The following is a 15861-nucleotide window of genomic DNA, read 5'->3' on the forward strand; positions in this document are numbered from 1 at the left end:
TCTTAGCGAAAGGCTTCTTGAGGGGAAAGCTGTAACTCTGTGAGATGATTTCACAGAACACAAAGAAGTTTTTCAGAAAGCTTCTTTCTCTTTGTTATCGGAGGATTTTTCCTTTGGCCCTATAGTCTTCAAAGGGATCCGAAATATCTGTTCTCAGATTCCACAGAAATAAGGCTAGCAAAGAGATCCACGAAATACAGATGTAACTCTGTGAGTGGAAGTCACAGAACACTAAGCGGTTTCTCAGAAACCTTCTTTCCAGATATCATCTGAGGATATTTCCTTTTTCACCGTAGCCCTCTATGGGCTTCCAAATATCACTTTGCCAATTCCACAAGAACTGTCTTAGCGAAAGGCTTCTCGAGGGGGAAAGCTGTAATTCTGAGAGATGATTTTACAGAACACAAAGAAGTTTCTCAGAAAGCTTCTTTCTCTTTCTTGTCAGAGGATATTTCCTTTGTCCCTATAGTCTTCAAGGGACCCGAAATATCTGTTCTCAGATTCCACAGAAATAAGGCTAGCAAAGAGATCCACGAAAGACAGATGTAACTCTGTGAGTGGAAGTCACAGAACACTAAGCGGTTTCTCAGAACGCTTCTTTGCAGATTTCATCTGAGGATATTTCCTTTTTCACCATAGCCCTCTATGGGCTTCCAAATATCACTTTGCCAATTCCACAAGAACTGTCTTAGCGAAAGGCTTCTTGAGGGGAAAGCTGTAACTCTGTGAGATTATTTCACAGAACACAAAGAAGTTTCTCAGAAAGCTTCTTTCTCTTTGTTATCGGAGGATATTTCCTTTGGCCCTATAGTCTTCAAGGGATCCGAAATATCTGTTCTCAGATTCCACAGAAATAAGGCTAGCAAAGAGATCCCCGAAAGACAGATGTAACTCTGTGAGGTGAATTAAAGGAACACTAAGCAGTTTCTCAGAAAGCTTCTTTCCAGATTTCATCTGAGGATATTTCCTTTTTCACCATAGCCCTCAATGGGCTTCCAAATATCTCTTTGCCAATTCCACAAGAACTGTCTTAGCGAAAGGCTTCTTGAGGGAAAAGCTGTAACTCTGTGAGATGATTTCACAAAACACAAAGAAGTTTCTCAGAAAGCTTCTTTCTCTTTGTTATCGGAGGATTTTTCCTTTGGCCCTATAGTCTTCAACGGGATCCGAAATATCTGTTCTCAGATTCCACAGAAATAAGGCTAGCAAAGAGATCCACGAAATACAGATGTAACTCTGTGAGTGGAAGTCAAAGAACACTAAGGGGTTTCTCAGAAAGCTTCTTTCCAGATTTCACCTGAGGATATTTCCTTTTTCACCATAGCCCTCTATGGGCTTCCAAATATCACTTTGCCAATTCCACAAGAACTGTCTTAGTGAAAAGCTTCTTGAGGGGAAAGCTGTTACTCTGTGAGATGATTTCACAGAACACAAAGAAGTTTCTCAGAAAGCTTCTTTCTCTTTGTTATCGGAGGATTTTTCCTTTGGCCCTATAGTCTTCAAAGGGATCCGAAATATCTGTTATCAGATTCCACAGAAATAAGGCTAGCAAAGAGATCCACGAAAGACAGATGTAACTGTGTGAGATGAATTAACAGAACACTAAGCAGTTTCACAGAAAGCTTCTTTCCAGATTTCATCTGAGGATATTTCCTTTTTCACCATAGCCCTCTATGGGCTTGCAAATATCACTTTGCCAATTCCACAAGAACTGTCTTAGCGAAAGGCTTCTTGAGGGGAAAGCTGTAACTCTGTGAGATGATTTCACAGAACACAAAGAAGTTTCCCAGAAACCTTCTTTCTCTTTGTTATCGGAGGATATTTCCTTTGCCCCTATCGTCTTCAAGGGATCCGAAATATCTGTTCTCAGATTCCACAGAAATAAGGCTAGCAAAGAGATCCACGAAAGACAGATGTAACTCTGTGAGTTGAATTAACAGAACACTAAGCAGTTTCTCAGAAACCTTCTTTCCAGATTTCATCTGAGGATATTTCCTTTTTCACCATAGCCCTCTATGCGCTTCCAAATATCACTTTGCCAATTCCACAAGAACTGTCTTAGCGAAAGGCTTCTTGAGGGAAAAGCTGTAACTCTGTGAGATGATTTCACAGAACACAAAGAAGTTTCTCAGAAAGCTTCTTTCTCTTTGTTATCGGAGGATTTTTCCTTTGGCCCTATAGTCTTCAAAGGGATCCGAAATATCTGTTCTCAGATTCCACAGAAATAAGGCTAGCAATGAGATCCACGACATACAGATGTAACTGTGTGAGATGAATTAACAGAACACTAAGTAGTTTCTCAGAAAGCTTCTTTCCAGATTTCATCTGAGGATATTTCCTTTTTCACCACAGCCCTCTATGGGCTTCCAAATATCACTTTGCCAGCTCCACAAGAACTGTCTTAGCGAAAGGCTTCTTGAGGGGAAAGCTGTAACTCTGGGAGATGATTTCACAGGACACAAAGAAGTTTCTCAGAAAGCTTCTTTCTCTTTGTTGTCAGAGGATATTTCCTTTGGCCCTATAGTCTTCAAAGGGATACGAAATATCTGTTCTCAGATTCCACAGAAATAAGGCTAGCAAAGAGATCCACGAAATACAGATATAACTCTGTGAGTGGAAGTCACAGAACACTAAGCGGTTTCTCAGAAAGCTTCTTTTCAGATTTCATCTGAGGATATTTCCTTTTTCACCATAGCCCTCTATGGGCTTCCAAATATCACTTTGCCAATTCCACAAGAACTGTCTTAGCGAAAGGCTTCTCGAGGGGGAAAGCTGTAATTCTGAGAGATGATTTTACAGAACACAAAGAAGTTTCTCAGAAAGCTTCTTTCTCTTTTTTGTCAGAGGATATTTCCTTTGTCCCTATAGTCTTCAAAGGGATCCGAAATATCTGTTCTCAGATTCCACAGAAATAAGGCTAGCAAAGAGATCCACGAAAGACAGATGTAACTCTGTGAGTGGAAGTCACAGAACACTAAGCGGTTTCTCAGAACGCTTCTTTGCAGATTTCATCTGAGGATATTTCCTTTTTCACCATAGCCCTCTATGGGCTTCCAAATATCACTTTGCCAATTCCACAAGAACTGTCTTAGCGAAAGGCTTCTTGAGGGGAAAGCTGTAACTCTGTGAGATTATTTCACAGAACACAAAGAAGTTTCTCAGAAAGCTTCTTTCTCTTTGTTATCGGAGGATATTTCCTTTGGCCCTATAGTCTTCAAAGGGATCCGAAATATCTGTTCTCAGATTCCACAGAAATAAGGCTAGCAAAGAGATCCACGAAAGACAGATGTAACTCTGTGAGGTGAATTAAAGGAACACTAAGCAGTTTCTCAGAAAGCTTCTTTCCAGATTTCATCTGAGGATATTTCCTTTTTCACCATAGCCCTCTATGGGCGTCCAAATATCTCTTTGCCAATTCCACAAGAACTGTCTTAGCGAAAGGCTTCTTGAGGGAAAAGCTGTAACTCTGTGAGATGATTTCACAAAACACAAAGAAGTTTCTCAGAAAGCTTCTTTCTCTTTGTTATCGGAGGATTTTTCCTTTGGCCCTATAGTCTTCAAAGGGATCCGAAATATCTGTTCTCAGATTCCACAGAAATAAGGCTAGCAAAGAGATCCACGAAATACAGATGTAACTCTGTGAGTGGAAGTCAAAGAACACTAAGGGGTTTCTCAGAAAGCTTCTTTCCAGATTTCATCTGAGGATATTTCCTTTGTCACCATAGCCCTCTATGGGCTTCCAAATATCACTTTGCCAATTCCACAAGAACTGTCTTAGTGAAAGGCTTCTTGAGGGGAAAGCTGTTACTCTGTGAGATGATTTTACAGAACACAAAGAAGTTTCTCAGAAAGCTTCTTTCTCTTTGTTATCGGAGGATTTTTCCTTTGGCCCTATAGTCTTCAAAGGGATCCGAAATATCTGTTATCAGATTCCACAGAAATAAGGCTAGCAAAGAGATCCACGAAAGACAGATGTAACTGTGTGAGATGAATTAACAGAACACTAAGCAGTTTCACAGAAAGCTTCTTTCCAGATTTCATCTGAGGATATTTCCTTTTTCACCATAGCCCTCTATGGGCTTGCAAATATCACTTTGCCAATTCCACAAGAACTGTCTTAGCGAAAGGCTTCTTGAGGGGAAAGCTGTAACTCTGTGAGATGATTTCACAGAACACAAAGAAGTTTCCCAGAAACCTTCTTTCTCTTTGTTATCGGAGGATATTTCCTTTGCCCCTATAGTCTTCAAGGGATCCGAAATTTCTGTTCTCAGATTCCACAGAAATAAGGCTAGCAAAGAGATCCACGAAAGACAGATGTAACTCTGTGAGTTGAATTAACAGAACACTAAGCAGTTTCTCAGAAACCTTCTTTCCAGATTTCATCTGAGGATATTTCCTTTTTCACCATAGCCCTCTATGCGCTTCCAAATATCACTTTGCCAATTCCACAAGAACTGTCTTAGCGAAAGGCTTCTTGAGGGAAAAGCTGTAACTCTGTGAGATGATTTCACAGAACACAAAGAAGTTTCTCAGAAAGCTTCTTTCTCTTTGTTATCGGAGGATTTTTCCTTTGGCCCTATAGTCTTCAAAGGGATCCGAAATATCTGTTCTCAGATTCCACAGAAATAAGGCTAGCAAAGAGATCCACGACATACAGATGTAACTGTGTGAGATGAATTAACAGAACACTAAGCAGTTTCTCAGAAAGCTTCTTTCCAGATTTCATCTGAGGATATTTCCTTTTTCACCACAGCCCTCTATGGGCTTCCAAATATCACTTTGCCAGCTCCACAAGAACTGTCTTAGCGAAAGGCTTCTTGAGGGGAAAGCTGTAACTCTGGGAGATGATTTCACAGGACACAAAGAAGTTTCTCAGAAAGCTTCTTTCTCTTTGTTGTCAGAGGATATTTCCTTTGGCCCTATAGTCTTCAAAGGGATACGAAATATCTGTTCTCAGATTCCACAGAAATAAGGCTAGCAAAGAGATCCACGAAATACAGATATAACTCTGTGAGTGGAAGTCACAGAACACTAAGCGGTTTCTCAGAAAGCTTCTTTCCAGATTTCATCTGAGGATATTTCCTTTTTCACCATAGCCCTCTATGGGCTTCCAAATATCACTTTGCCAATTCCACAAGAACTGTCTTAGCGAAAGGCTTCTCGAGGGGGAAAGCTGTAATTCTGAGAGATGATTTTACAGAACACAAAGAAGTTTCTCAGAAAGCTTCTTTCTCTTTTTTTGTCAGAGGATATTTCCTTTGTCCCTATAGTCTTCAAAGGGATCCGAAATATCTGTTCTCAGATTCCACAGAAATAAGGCTAGCAAAGAGATCCACGAAAGACAGATGTAACTCTGTGAGTGGAAGTCACAGAACACTAAGCGGTTTCTCAGAACGCTTCTTTGCAGATTTCATCTGAGGATATTTCCTTTTTCACCATAGCCCTCTATGGGCTTCCAAATATCACTTTGCCAATTCCACAAGAACTGTCTTAGCGAAAGGCTTCTTGAGGGGAAAGCTGTAACTCTGTGAGATTATTTCACAGAACACAAAGAAGTTTCTCAGAAAGCTTCTTTCTCTTTGTTATCGGAGGATATTTCCTTTGGCCCTATAGTCTTCAAGGGATCCGAAATATCTGTTCTCAGATTCCACAGAAATAAGGCTAGCAAAGAGATCCACGAAAGACAGATGTAACTCTGTGAGGTGAATTAAAGGAACACTAAGCAGTTTCTCAGAAAGCTTCTTTCCAGATTTCATCTGAGGATATTTCCTTTTTCACCATAGCCCTCTATGGGCGTCCAAATATCTCTTTGCCAATTCCACAAGAACTGTCTTAGCGAAAGGCTTCTTGAGGGAAAAGCTGTAACTCTGTGAGATGATTTCACAAAACACAAAGAAGTTTCTCAGAAAGCTTCTTTCTCTTTGTTATCGGAGGATTTTTCCTTTGGCCCTATAGTCTTCAAAGGGATCCGAAATATCTGTTCTCAGATTCCACAGAAATAAGGCTAGCAAAGAGATCCACGAAATACAGATGTAACTCTGTGAGTGGAAGTCAAAGAACACTAAGGGGTTTCTCAGAAAGCTTCTTTCCAGATTTCATCTGAGGATATTTCCTTTTTCACCATAGCCCTCTATGGGCTTCCAAATATCACTTTGCCAATTCCACAAGAACTGTCTTAGTGAAAGGCTTCTTGAGGGGAAAGCTGTTACTCTGTGAGATGATTTTACAGAACACAAAGAAGTTTCTCAGAAAGCTTCTTTCTCTTTGTTATCGGAGGATTTTTCCTTTGGCCCTATAGTCTTCAAAGGGATCCGAAATATCTGTTATCAGATTCCACAGAAATAAGGCTAGCAAAGAGATCCACGAAAGACAGATGTAACTGTGTGAGATGAATTAACAGAACACTAAGCAGTTTCACAGAAAGCTTCTTTCCAGATTTCATCTGAGGATATTTCCTTTTTCACCATAGCCCTCTATGGGCTTGCAAATATCACTTTGCCAATTCCACAAGAACTGTCTTAGCGAAAGGCTTCTTGAGGGGAAAGCTGTAACTCTGTGAGATGATTTCACAGAACACAAAGAAGTTTCCCAGAAACCTTCTTTCTCTTTGTTATCGGAGGATATTTCCTTTGCCCCTATACTCTTCAAGGGATCCGAAATATCTGTTCTCAGATTCCACAGAAATAAGGCTAGCAAAGAGATCCACGAAAGACAGATGTAACTCTGTGAGGTGAATTAACAGAACACTAAGCAGTTTCTCAGAAAGCTTCTTTCCAGATTTCATCTGAGGATATTTCCTTTTTCACCATAGCCCTCTATGGGCTTCCAAATATCACTTTGCCAATTCCACAAGAACTGTCTTAGCGAAAGGCTTCTTGGGGGGAAAGTTGTAACTCTGTGAGATGATTTCACAAGACACAAAGAAGTTTCTCAGAGAGCTTCTTTCTCTTTGTTGTCAGAGGATATTTCCTTTGGCCCTATAGTCTTCAAAGGGATCCGAAATATCTGTTCTCAGATTCCACAGAAATAAGGCTAGCAAAGAGATCCACGAAATACAGATGTAACTCTGTGAGTGGAAGTCACAGAACACTAAGCGGTTTCTCAGAAAGCTTCTTTCCAGATTTCATCTGAGGATACTTCCTTTTTCACCATAGCCCTCTATGGGCTTCCAAATATCACTTTGCCAATTCCACAAGAACTGTCTTAGCGAAAGGCTTCTTGAGGGGAAAGCTGTAACTCTGTGAGATGATTTCACAGAACACAAAGAAGTTTCTCAGAAAGCTTCTTTCTCTTTGTTATCGGAGGATTTTTCCTTTGGCCCTATAGTCTTCAAAGGGATCCGAAATATCTGTTCTCAGATTCCACAGAAATAAGGCTAGCAAAGAGATCCACGACATACAGATGTAACTGTGTGAGATGAATTAACAGAACACTAAGCAGTTTCTCAGAAAGCTTCTTTCCAGATTTCATCTGAGGATATTTCCTTTTTCACCGTAGCCCTCTATGGGCTTCCAAATATCACTTTACCAATTCCACAAGAACTGTCTTAGCGAAAGGCTTCTTGAGGGGAAAGCTGTAACTCTGTGAGATGATTTCACAGAACACAAAGAAGTTTCCCAGAAACCTTCTTTCTCTTTGTTATCGGAGGATATTTCCTTTGCCCCTATAGTCTTCAAGGGATCCGAAATATCTGTTCTCAGATTCCACAGAAATAAGGCAAGCAAAGAGATCCACGAAAGACAGATGTAACTCTGTGAGGTGAATTAACAGAACACTAAGCAGTTTCTCAGAAAGCTTCTTTCCAGATTTCATCTGAGGATATTTCCTTTTTCACCATAGCCCTCTATGCGCTTCGAAATATCACTTGGCAATTCCACAAGAACTGTCTTAGCGAAAGGCTTCTTGAGGGGAAAGCTGTAACTCTGTGAGATGATTTCACAGGACACAAAGAAGTTTCTCAGAAAGCTTCTTTCTCTTTTTTGTCAGAGGATATTTCCTTTGGCCCTATAGTCTTCAAAGGGATACGAAATATCTGTTCTCAGATTCCACAGAAATAAGGCTAGCAAAGAGATCCACGAAATACAGATATAACTCTGTGAGTGGAAGTCACAGAACACTAAGCGGTTTCTCAGAAAGCTTCTTTCCAGATTTCATCTGAGGATATTTCCTTTTTCACCATAGCCCTCTATGGGCTTCCAAATATCACTTTGCCAATTCCACAAGAACTGTCTTAGCGAAAGGCTTCTCGAGGGGGAAAGCTGTAATTCTGAGAGATGATTTTACAGAACACAAAGAAGTTTCTCAGAAAGCTTCTTTCTCTTTTTTGTCAGAGGATATTTCCTTTGTCCCTATAGTCTTCAAAGGGATCCGAAATATCTGTTCTCAGATTCCACAGAAATAAGGCTAGCAAAGAGATCCACGAAAGACAGATGTAACTCTGTGAGTGGAAGTCACAGAACACTAAGCGGTTTCTCAGAACGCTTCTTTGCAGATTTCATCTGAGGATATTTCCTTTTTCACCATAGCCCTCTATGGGCTTCCAAATATCACTTTGCCAATTCCACAAGAACTGTCTTAGCGAAAGGCTTCTTGAGGGGAAAGCTGTAACTCTGTGAGATTATTTCACAGAACACAAAGAAGTTTCTCAGAAAGCTTCTTTCTCTTTGTTATCGGAGGATATTTCCTTTGGCCCTATAGTCTTCAAGGGATCCGAAATATCTGTTCTCAGATTCCACAGAAATAAGGCTAGCAAAGAGATCCACGAAAGACAGATGTAACTCTGTGAGGTGAATTAAAGGAACACTAAGCAGTTTCTCAGAAAGCTTCTTTCCAGATTTCATCTGAGGATATTTCCTTTTTCACCATAGCCCTCTATGGGCGTCCAAATATCTCTTTGCCAATTCCACAAGAACTGTCTTAGCGAAAGGCTTCTTGAGGGAAAAGCTGTAACTCTGTGAGATGATTTCACAAAACACAAAGAAGTTTCTCAGAAAGCTTCTTTCTCTTTGTTATCGGAGGATTTTTCCTTTGGCCCTATAGTCTTCAAAGGGATCCGAAATATCTGTTCTCAGATTCCACAGAAATAAGGCTAGCAAAGAGATCCACGAAATACAGATGTAACTCTGTGAGTGGAAGTCAAAGAACACTAAGGGGTTTCTCAGAAAGCTTCTTTCCAGATTTCATCTGAGGATATTTCCTTTTTCACCATAGCCCTCTATGGGCTTCCAAATATCACTTTGCCAATTCCACAAGAACTGTCTTAGTGAAAGGCTTCTTGAGGGGAAAGCTGTTACTCTGTGAGATGATTTTACAGAACACAAAGAAGTTTCTCAGAAAGCTTCTTTCTCTTTGTTATCGGAGGATTTTTCCTTTGGCCCTATAGTCTTCAAAGGGATCCGAAATATCTGTTATCAGATTCCACAGAAATAAGGCTAGCAAAGAGATCCACGAAAGACAGATGTAACTGTGTGAGATGAATTAACAGAACACTAAGCAGTTTCACAGAAAGCTTCTTTCCAGATTTCATCTGAGGATATTTCCTTTTTCACCATAGCCCTCTATGGGCTTGCAAATATCACTTTGCCAATTCCAAAAGAACTGTCTTAGCGAAAGGCATCTTGAGGGGAAAGCTGTAACTCTGTGAGATGATTTCACAGAACACAAAGAAGTTTCCCAGAAACCTTCTTTCTCTTTGTTATCGGAGGATATTTCCTTTGCCCCTATAGTCTTCAAGGGATCCGAAATATCTGTTCTCAGATTCCACAGAAATAAGGCTAGCAAAGAGATCCACGAAAGACAGATGTAACTCTGTGAGTTGAATTAACAGAACACTAAGCAGTTTCTCAGAAACCTTCTTTCCAGATTTCATCTGAGGATATTTCCTTTTTCACCATAGCCCTCTATGCGCTTCCAAATATCACTTTGCCAATTCCACAAGAACTGTCTTAGCGAAAGGCTTCTTGAGGGAAAAGCTGTAACTCTGTGAGATGATTTCACAGAACACAAAGAAGTTTCTCAGAAAGCTTCTTTCTCTTTGTTATCGGAGGATTTTTCCTTTGGCCCTATAGTCTTCAAAGGGATCCGAAATATCTGTTCTCAGATTCCACAGAAATAAGGCTAGCAAAGAGATCCACGACATACAGATGTAACTGTGTGAGATGAATTAACAGAACACTAAGCAGTTTCTCAGAAAGCTTCTTTCCAGATTTCATCTGAGGATATTTCCTTTTTCACCACAGCCCTCTATGGGCTTCCAAATATCACTTTGCCAGCTCCACAAGAACTGTCTTAGCGAAAGGCTTCTTGAGGGGAAAGCTGTAACTCTGGGAGATGATTTCACAGGACACAAAGAAGTTTCTCAGAAAGCTTCTTTCTCTTTGTTGTCAGAGGATATTTCCTTTGGCCCTATAGTCTTCAAAGGGATACGAAATATCTGTTCTCAGATTCCACAGAAATAAGGCTAGCAAAGAGATCCACGAAATACAGATATAACTCTGTGAGTGGAAGTCACAGAACACTAAGCGGTTTCTCAGAAAGCTTCTTTCCAGATTTCATCTGAGGATATTTCCTTTTTCACCATAGCCCTCTATGGGCTTCCAAATATCACTTTGCCAATTCCACAAGAACTGTCTTAGCGAAAGGCTTCTCGAGGGGGAAAGCTGTAATTCTGAGAGATGATTTTACAGAACACAAAGAAGTTTCTCAGAAAGCTTCTTTCTCTTTTTTTGTCAGAGGATATTTCCTTTGTCCCTATAGTCTTCAAAGGGATCCGAAATATCTGTTCTCAGATTCCACAGAAATAAGGCTAGCAAAGAGATCCACGAAAGACAGATGTAACTCTGTGAGTGGAAGTCACAGAACACTAAGCGGTTTCTCAGAACGCTTCTTTGCAGATTTCATCTGAGGATATTTCCTTTTTCACCATAGCCCTCTATGGGCTTCCAAATATCACTTTGCCAATTCCACAAGAACTGTCTTAGCGAAAGGCTTCTTGAGGGGAAAGCTGTAACTCTGTGAGATTATTTCACAGAACACAAAGAAGTTTCTCAGAAAGCTTCTTTCTCTTTGTTATCGGAGGATATTTCCTTTGGCCCTATAGTCTTCAAGGGATCCGAAATATCTGTTCTCAGATTCCACAGAAATAAGGCTAGCAAAGAGATCCACGAAAGACAGATGTAACTCTGTGAGGTGAATTAAAGGAACACTAAGCAGTTTCTCAGAAAGCTTCTTTCCAGATTTCATCTGAGGATATTTCCTTTTTCACCATAGCCCTCTATGGGCGTCCAAATATCTCTTTGCCAATTCCACAAGAACTGTCTTAGCGAAAGGCTTCTTGAGGGAAAAGCTGTAACTCTGTGAGATGATTTCACAAAACACAAAGAAGTTTCTCAGAAAGCTTCTTTCTCTTTGTTATCGGAGGATTTTTCCTTTGGCCCTATAGTCTTCAAAGGGATCCGAAATATCTGTTCTCAGATTCCACAGAAATAAGGCTAGCAAAGAGATCCACGAAATACAGATGTAACTCTGTGAGTGGAAGTCAAAGAACACTAAGGGGTTTCTCAGAAAGCTTCTTTCCAGATTTCATCTGAGGATATTTCCTTTTTCACCATAGCCCTCTATGGGCTTCCAAATATCACTTTGCCAATTCCACAAGAACTGTCTTAGTGAAAGGCTTCTTGAGGGGAAAGCTGTTACTCTGTGAGATGATTTTACAGAACACAAAGAAGTTTCTCAGAAAGCTTCTTTCTCTTTGTTATCGGAGGATTTTTCCTTTGGCCCTATAGTCTTCAAAGGGATCCGAAATATCTGTTATCAGATTCCACAGAAATAAGGCTAGCAAAGAGATCCACGAAAGACAGATGTAACTGTGTGAGATGAATTAACAGAACACTAAGCAGTTTCACAGAAAGCTTCTTTCCAGATTTCATCTGAGGATATTTCCTTTTTCACCATAGCCCTCTATAGGCTTGCAAATATCACTTTGCCAATTCCACAAGAACTGTCTTAGCGAAAGGCTTCTTGAGGGGAAAGCTGTAACTCTGTGAGATGATTTCACAGAACACAAAGAAGTTTCCCAGAAACCTTCTTTCTCTTTGTTATCGGAGGATATTTCCTTTGCCCCTATACTCTTCAAGGGATCCGAAATATCTGTTCTCAGATTCCACAGAAATAAGGCTAGCAAAGAGATCCACGAAAGACAGATGTAACTCTGTGAGGTGAATTAACAGAACACTAAGCAGTTTCTCAGAAAGCTTCTTTCCAGATTTCATCTGAGGATATTTCCTTTTTCACCATAGCCCTCTATGGGCTTCCAAATATCACTTTGCCAATTCCACAAGAACTGTCTTAGCGAAAGGCTTCTTGGGGGGAAAGTTGTAACTCTGTGAGATGATTTCACAAGACACAAAGAAGTTTCTCAGAGAGCTTCTTTCTCTTTGTTGTCAGAGGATATTTCCTTTGGCCCTATAGTCTTCAAAGGGATCCGAAATATCTGTTCTCAGATTCCACAGAAATAAGGCTAGCAAAGAGATCCACGAAATACAGATGTAACTCTGTGAGTGAAAGTCACAGAACACTAAGCGGTTTCTCAGAAAGCTTCTTTCCAGATTTCATCTGAGGATACTTCCTTTTTCACCATAGCCCTCTATGGGCTTCCAAATATCACTTTGCCAATTCCACAAGAACTGTCTTAGCGAAAGGCTTCTTGAGGGGAAAGCTGTAACTCTGTGAGATGATTTCACAGAACACAAAGAAGTTTCTCAGAAAGCTTCTTTCTCTTTGTTATCGGAGGATTTTTCCTTTGGCCCTATAGTCTTCAAAGGGATCCGAAATATCTGTTCTCAGATTCCACAGAAATAAGGCTAGCAAAGAGATCCACGACATACAGATGTAACTGTGTGAGATGAATTAACAGAACACTAAGCAGTTTCTCAGAAAGCTTCTTTCCAGATTTCATCTGAGGATATTTCCTTTTTCACCGTAGCCCTCTATGGGCTTCCAAATATCACTTTACCAATTCCACAAGAACTGTCTTAGCGAAAGGCTTCTTGAGGGGAAAGCTGTAACTCTGTGAGATGATTTCACAGAACACAAAGAAGTTTCCCAGAAACCTTCTTTCTCTTTGTTATCGGAGGATATTTCCTTTGCCCCTATAGTCTTCAAGGGATCCGAAATATCTGTTCTCAGATTCCACAGAAATAAGGCAAGCAAAGAGATCCACGAAAGACAGATGTAACTCTGTGAGGTGAATTAACAGAACACTAAGCAGTTTCTCAGAAAGCTTCTTTCCAGATTTCATCTGAGGATATTTCCTTTTTCACCATAGCCCTCTATGCGCTTCCAAATATCACTTGGCAATTCCACAAGAACTGTCTTAGCGAAAGGCTTCTTGAGGGGAAAGCTGTAACTCTGTGAGATGATTTCACAGGACACAAAGAAGTTTCTCAGAAAGCTTCTTTCTCTTTGTTGTCAGAGGATATTTCCTTTGGCCCTATAGTCTTCAAAGGGATCCGAAATATCTGTTCTCAGATTCCACAGAAATAAGGCTAGCAAAGAGATCCACGAAATACAGATGTAACTCTGTGAGTGGAAGTCACAGAACACTAAGCGGTTTCTCAGAAAGCTTCTTTCCAGATTTCATCTGAGGATATTTCCTTTTTCACCATAGCCCTCTATGGGCTTCCAAATATAACTTTGCCAATTCCACAAGAACCGTCTTAGCGAAAGGCTTCTTGAGGAGAAAGCTGTAACTCTGTGAGATGATTTCACAGAACACAAAGAAGTTTCTCAGAAAGCTTCTTTCTCTTTGTTATCGGAGGATATTTCCTTTGGCCCTATAGTCTTCAAGGGATCCGAAATATCTGTTCTCAGATTCCACAGAAATAAGGCTAGCAAAGAGATCCACGAAAGACAGATGTAACTCTGTGAGGTGAATTAAAGGAAGACTAAGCAGTTTCTCAGAAAGCTTCTTTCCAGATTTCATCTGAGGATATTTCCTTTTTCACCATAGCCCTCTATGGGCTTCCAAATATCTCTTTGCCAATTCCACAAGAACTGTCTTAGCGAAAGGCTTCTTGAGGGAAAAGCTGTAACTCTGTGAGATGATTTCACAAAACACAAAGAAGTTTCTCAGAAAGCTTCTTTCTCTTTGTTATCGGAGGATTTTTCCTTTGGCCCTATAGTCTTCAAAGGGATCCGAAATATCTGTTCTCAGATTCCACAGAAATAAGGCTAGCAAAGAGATCCACGAAATACAGATGTAACTCTGTGAGTGGAAGTCACAGAACACTAAGCGGTTTCTCAGAAACCTTCTTTCCAGATATCATCTGAGGATATTTCCTTTTTCACCGTAGCCCTCTATGGGCTTCCAAATATCACTTTGCCAATTCCACAAGAACTGTCTTAGCGCAAGGCTTCTCGAGGGGGAAAGCTGTAATTCTGAGAGATGATTTTACAGAACACAAAGAAGTTTCTCAGAAAGCTTCTTTCTCTTTGTTGTCAGAGGATATTTAATTTGTCCCTATAGTCTTCAAGGGATCCGAAATATCTGTTCTCAGATTCCACAGAAATAAGGCTAGCAAAGATATCCACGAAAGACAGATGTAACTCTGTGAGTGGAAGTCACAGAACACTAAGCGGTTTCTCAGAACGCTTCTTTGCAGATTTCATCTGAGGATATTTCCTTTTTCACCATAGCCCTCTATGGGCTTCCAAATATCACTTTGCCAATTCCACAAGAACTGTCTTAGCGAAAGGCTTCTTGAGGGGAAAGCTGTAACTCTGTGAGATTATTTCACAGAACACAAAGAAGTTTCTCAGAAAGCTTCTTTCTCTTTGTTATCGGAGGATATTTCCTTTGGCCCTATAGTCTTCAAGGGATCCGAAATATCTGTTCTCAGATTCCACAGAAATAAGGCTAGCAAAGAGATCCCCGAAAGACAGATGTAACTCTGTGAGGTGAATTAAAGGAACACTAAGCAGTTTCTCAGAAAGCTTCTTTCCAGATTTCATCTGAGGATATTTCCTTTTTCACCATAGCCCTCTATGGGCTTCCAAATATCTCTTTGCCAATTCCACAAGAACTGTCTTAGCGAAAGGCTTCTTGAGGGAAAAGCTGTAACTCTGTGAGATGATTTCACAAAACACAAAGAAGTTTCTCAGAAAGCTTCTTTCTCTTTGTTATCGGAGGATTTTTCCTTTGGCCCTATAGTCTTCAAAGGGATCCGAAATATCTGTTCTCAGATTCCACAGAAATAAGGCTAGCAAAGAGATCCACGAAATACAGATGTAACTCTGTGAGTGGAAGTCAAAGAACACTAAGGGGTTTCTCAGAAAGCTTCTTTCCAGATTTCACCAGAGGATATTTCCTTTTTCACCATAGCCCTCTATGGGCTTCCAAATATCACTTTGCCAATTCCACAAGAACTGTCTTAGTGAAAAGCTTCTTGAGGGGAAAGCTGTTACTCTGTGAGATGATTTCACAGAACACAAAGAAGTTTCTCAGAAAGCTTCTTTCTCTTTGTTATCGGAGGATTTTTCCTTTGGCCCTATAGTCTTCAAAGGGATCCGAAATATCTGTTATCAGATTCCACAGAAATAAGGCTAGCAAAGAGATCCACGAAAGACAGATGTAACTGTGTGAGATGAATTAACAGAACACTAAGCAGTTTCACAGAAAGCTTCTTTCCAGATTTCATCTGAGGATATTTCCTTTTTCACCATAGCCCTCTATGGGCTTGCAAATATCACTTTGCCAATTCCACAAGAACTGTCTTAGCGAAAGGCTTCTTGAGGGGAAAGCTGTAACTCTGTGAGATGATTTCACAGAACACAAAGAAGTTTCCCAGAAACCTTCTTTCTCTT

The sequence above is a fragment of the Macaca fascicularis genome, chromosome 5 (genome assembly GCF_037993035.2).
Source record: "Macaca fascicularis isolate 582-1 chromosome 5, T2T-MFA8v1.1".
In the NCBI taxonomy this organism is placed as follows: domain Eukaryota; kingdom Metazoa; phylum Chordata; class Mammalia; order Primates; family Cercopithecidae; genus Macaca; species Macaca fascicularis.